We start from the raw sequence: 6000 nt of genomic DNA, 5'->3' as shown, positions 1-6000 counted from the left end.
CCAGTGAGAAGGCATTCTCTGTGCATCATCTCTCGTCTTGGTGCAAGTGTACCAGGCAAAGCTGCAGAGCCTTGGGTTGGTACACTGAAGCCAGGGAATTGCTCAGCTGCTTTAAAGTGTTTTAGTTGGGAACTACAGGATTTATTTCATATCTCACCAACTTTTCACTCAAGGAGAAACTTTTATTTTTTTTTCCTCCCAAAGACTTGAAGAAATGTTTGAGGATCGAAGGGTTCTGTTGGTGGGAACAATAAAGCATTTAGGCTTTTTAAGAAATGCTGGGCTAGGGATGCCTGGGTGGCTCAGTCGTTAAGCGTCTGCCTTCGGCTCAAGTCATGATCCCAGGGTCCTGGGATCGAGTCCCACATCGGGCTCCTTGCTGAACAGGGAGCCTGCTTCTCCCTCTGCGTGCCTCTGTCTCTCTCTCTCTGATAAATAAATAAAATCTTAAAAAAAATGCTGAGCTAGAAGACCTGGGGATCTGTATCAATTCCAGCAAATGGCACTTAGGATAGCATGGGATCTGGTGACTGCAACTGATTCAGAGATGTAGCAGGTGACAATTCAAGATGCAAACATCTGTGCAGATCTGGAGGATCTTGGAATAATGAGGCCGGGAATGGGAAATGGACTTCAGGAAACATATTTTGAGGCCAAACCTATTGCCCCAAGAAATAAACTAAAGGCAGGGACTGTAGACACCACCCTCTGAGCAGTGACCATGCTCTTGAATTAAGATTCCTCTGAAATATTAAGGTCTCATTTTTCGTAGGGGAGACTAGAGGACATCAGTTAAGGATGATAATGTTTCTTCGCTGGTAAAGAGACTTTAATAATAAGAAACACTGTCGCTGAAATAAAAACATTTTCTGATTTTATGGACCAGAGGTTCTTGGAATTTATTCCATAAAACTATGGATAAAGTATTTTCCGTGAGGTAGATAATTCAACTGGGTTTGGATAATTCCTAGCTTAACCTCCTGCTCAGATAAGCATGCTTGAATGCAAGTGTAAATGCTCTCCTTTTTTTTTTATCTGAATGATATTGTTATAGATAAATATATTTTATTAATAAAAATACAATAGGAGAGGGACCCCTTGGTGGCTCATTTGGTTAAGCATCCAACTCTTGATTTCGGCTCAGGTCATGGTCTCTGGGTTGTGAGATCAAGCCCTGCACTGGGCTCGGCACTCACTGAGTGTGGGTCCTGCTTGAGATTCTCTCTCTCCCTTTCCCTCTGCCTCCCCCCCCAAAAAATATTAAAAAAAAAATACAATAGGAGAAAATTTTATGGAGAAAGTGGAACAGAAATAAAGTTTAAGGAGATAAAAAAATAAAAATTTCTCACTTTTAATGATGAGATTTCTCATTTTTTAAATTTATTTTTGCCAACAGAAATTATATCTATTTAAGGTGTACAACATATTTTGATATATGTATACATTGTGAATGATTGTCCCAATCAGACTAATTCATATATCCATCAGCTCACATAGCTATCTTCTTTCTTTTTTTGTGGTAAGACCACTTGAGATCTACTCTCTTAGTAAACTTCAAGTATACAATACATTATTATTGTTATTTTAAATTTATTTTTTCAGTTTTATTGAGATATAACTGCCGTGTAACATTGTATAAGTTTAAGGTGTGATGATTTGATACACATATATATTGCAAAATGATTACCATAATTTTAGTTAACACTATGGTCACCATACTCTTCTTTAGATCTCTAAACTTATTCATCTTATATCTGAAACTTTGTACCCTTTGATCAGTATCCCATCCCCCACTGTCAGCCTCTGGTAACCACCATTCTACTCTCAAAATGCTCTTCCTATAGAACTGATCTTAAATCATCTCTATATTTAAGTTAAATTATTCATAAATTATCGGTAAAAAAAAAGTTTGAGCTTTGAACTCCTGGCCTCTCCATTTCTAGCTGAGACATTGAGCCAGGTATTTAACTCCCCCATGCCTCAGTTTCTCTATCTCTGAAAATGGGGTAATGAGAGTAACTACTTAAAAGGCTGTGTTGAGGATAAAATGAGTTATCTCATACAAAGATCTTGGCATATAAGGGCTCAAAAACATCTTTGCTATTGGCTTTATTAGTAACAATCATCTTACTGATCTCCTCCCATTTGTTTGGGATATATCCACATGTTGAGTAAGATGCTGACATTGAGAACCACTACGCAAGAACCCTGAATTTTCAAATGTTTAACATAGTACTTATTTCACAAAGTCATGGGAATTATATAAGGCAGATGGAAAAGTTACCTAAAAAGTTGGCTCTGCTGGCACAGAGATCCTTTGTTATGATGCAATTTGAGGATCATTTTCCAGACTTTCTTTCATTATTCCATATGGCAAGGCTTTACTTACATCCCGGCTCTGGATGTGGTGACCATTTGCATCAGTTTAAGGCTGCGGCTCTGGATGACTCGGATTGTGTTTAGCCATACCACTCACTGGCCCTTGACATGTCGATATTAATAGTGCAGCAGAACAGATTAGTCAGTGATTCACAATCTTTAAAATGGATCAGATCAAATTGCAGTTGCTTCAATAAATATTTGGTTTTTTTTATGGCCCAAATATGAGTGACTTACTCTCTCTTTCTTCTTTCCTTCCTCCCTCCCTCCCTCCCATCCTTCCTTCCTTCCTTCCTTCCTTTCTCTCCATTTCTCTTTCTTTCTTTCTTTCTTTCTTTCTTTCTTTCTTTCTTTCTTTCTTTCTTTCTTTTTTTCTTTCTTTCTTTCTCTCTCTCTCTCTCTCTTTCCTATTTCTAGTCATTCCATTAACTCTCAGACTAAATTCCTCTTTTTATTTACATACTTCAAATGGTTGCAGATGTTGGCTTATTTAGTACGAATTTTCACTTAACCCGATCAGCATCTCTAGTTCCACATCCTAATCCCATCACTCTTGTCCCTCACTACTTGGCACGGTAGTGTTATGTCTTTTTCCTTTACATTTATTTTGTCTTCCAATTAATTTTCTTGTCTGGGGGTTCCTAAGCACCTACAAATAAGAGAAGTATTTCCATTAAAATGACCCCAATTTCTAGCCCTCTTGTTATAAAGACAACAGTTTCTCCTCTATTCCACATCAGCCTCTCTGTATGCACTTCAAAATAGCTTTGACCTTCATGGCTGTGCTGTCACACTGTAACCTCATATAATAATATTGAACTTGGATCTAGCACTCCATGTTTTCATAGCATTTTACGATTATTGATTGGCTATTTCACACAATATCCAAGCAAAGCAGTCTGGATGGGTCTGGACAATAGTAATTTTATTGATGAGGAAACTGACAGAAACACTACCATTTTGTCTAGCTATCAGCAACTTAGAGGCAGAAAGCACAGGGACATGGCAAGAAGTGCTGCATTCATTCCACCTGGTGGGTTATTTATAAGGGAGGCAATTGCCAATGACCGTGCAGACATTTTGTGTGTGTGGAAGACAGATGAGATAAAATGTGCATCCTGGAGCCAGGCGACCTAAGTTCAAATCCAGGCTTCCCCCCTTCCTAATTGGGTCACCTTGTGCAAGTCCCTCAAGCTTTCCAGGCCTCAGTTTTCTAGTCTGTAAAATGGAGGTGGCCACCTCATTCTCTAGTTATGAGAAATAAAGGACTGGTGATGCCCTCAGATCAGTACCTGGAAAAGAAGTACACATTAAAAAATGGTAGTTATTTTTCTGTGTTACCTGTTTCTTTTGTTTTCTTAATTTCCTCCGTAGGCTGATACTAATGTTGGGTGTCTTTCAGGAGCTATGTTCATTTACATTTTTCAAAACTAACACTCAATTTTATATTCTTCCCTAACGGTTCTCTGTCCCTTTTAAAAAGAATTTAGCCAATGTTTCTCTGTTCCTACAGGCACTTAAAACTAGCCTTTGCTCTCTCGTTATTGTTCTTGCATGGCTGGAGAGTCTGCCTTGGTACTGCCCACCTTCTACCAGCCACTCTCTCTTCATAGGCTACAGTGAGGGTACAGATTCATTTATTCATCAAAAAATTATTTAATGAGCCCCTTTATGCCCTACAACTTGTTCACTCTACAAGGGATACAACATTGCACAGGATAAACAAAAATGTCTGTTTCCTGGATGTTTTGATCTACTGAGATTATATCATTTCTTTATAACTCCAAGAGTACATGACAGAGCTTCAGCTACATTGAAGCTACATTCAGAGTTTCTTATATCAGGCACTTCAAACACCTAGATGGAAAAAAAAAAAAAGCTTGTGTTTACTGAAATTTCTGCCTGGAAATGCTAGGGAGTGTGCCAGGCTTAGGTCTTCTTAGATCTAGATACTAGAACTATACCTATACGTTTCTTCTGGAAGGCATATCATCCAAATTGGTTAAGTCTAAGCAATAAAAGTTTATATTGTATCCTAAAAGTGACTCTGTGTGTAGTGAAAGGTCATTGGATAGCAGATGAAAATCTGATTACAGATAATTCATAAGATTATTTAAAATTATTAATACTGATCTCTCATGACAATTGTGTGCCTTATTTTCTCATTAAGATATATCTCTTGTAATATTCTGATGTAAATTCTACATCAGCATAAATTCTTTCATCTTTATCATACACACACACACACACAGCATTTTTACCAGTTTCTACATAACATCCTAAACTTTGCTGTTGTCCATATTCTTTGTCACTTTTTTTAAAAAGGTACTTCGTTAGGTCAAGATCAAAAGACTTTTCATAGAGCTTATCTTCAATTAATAGAAGATTGTACCTTCTTTCTTATTCTGGTTAGGAAGTGAGTGACTAGAAGTTTGAATAACAAGTCATATCTTCACTGAGTGACTATATAAGATGACTCATTCTATGCAGGAATGTTTATATTATTTTATCATGGTGGTTAGTAAATCATACTCTTATTTATTTGAGTTTTTACTAAGTCAACTGTTGTCATCAACATTTTATATGAATGATCTTTTCTTTTCACACTAACACTGAGGTAAACACTGCTATCAATCTCATTTTATAAAGAAGGAAGCTAAGGTCATGCATCTGTAGGTGGTGGAAGGATGACTCGACTCTAGGACTGTTTTAACACTATAGTCTCTACTTTTAACTGCAATACCACACAGCCTCTCAACTGATTTATTTTGAAAAATATCTGATTTTTTTTCAAAGCAGTGTATAATAATAGCTTTAAGACTTCTCCATGTCATTCAGAAAGGTTTTTGTATATAGCAGAGGTGAAATTAGAATTTATGGTTTCTGGTTTTCTAATTTGCAAGCAGCTCTACAGATATTAAGTAGGTGAGCAACAACTAAATGATTTATATTGTAGTCCATAACTGGCAAATTTGAATTGGAATATGCAGTTCAATCAAAATTCATGTGACTGAAACATATGAAAAATAATTACTTTTGTGGCTACTTCCTATAGTTATGTTTGAATAATGACTAAACTAAAACTAGGGTAAATTTATTTCTTAAATTGTATGATTTGGCTGATTTTAACTTAAAAGCAAATACAACCACAGATGGACATTTCTAAAAGTTGATTACTAATGCAAAGGTCTTGCAAAAAAAATAACTTCAGCATAGAACTTAACTGTAGATATAATCAATACTGGTAATGCTCTGTGGAAACAGGGAAGATTTGATACATAATACTCTATGCTTGCTGTAGTCTAGCACATTAAACAATGCAAAGGTTGATTATTTTAGTGTTCCTCATTTAAAAACAATTATTTGCATTTATAATCTAAGTGTTACTGTACCTAGGGATGTTGACAATGGAGGAATACACAAAGCTATTTCTTGGTGTTGACCTTACCTCTTATGTCTCCCATTGAGAAAATGTATGCCATCAGAGTTGAAATCTCTCATTTCTCATCCCAGAGCTATGTGAGTTGTTCCTATCCTTACTGCCTTCTGTTCTCCATGGATAAAATAGCCTTTCCTCTAGACAAGGCAATTCCTCTCTCTGTATATTTGATCTAATCCCTC

This window comes from Callorhinus ursinus, unplaced genomic scaffold, assembly GCF_003265705.2.
Source record: "Callorhinus ursinus isolate GAN/ISIS: 27379988/994484 unplaced genomic scaffold, GSC_fseal_2.0 scaffold8, whole genome shotgun sequence".
NCBI lineage: Eukaryota > Metazoa > Chordata > Mammalia > Carnivora > Otariidae > Callorhinus > Callorhinus ursinus.
The sequence above is the reverse complement of the archived record's forward strand: the minus strand, read 5'-3'. Positions refer to the sequence as shown.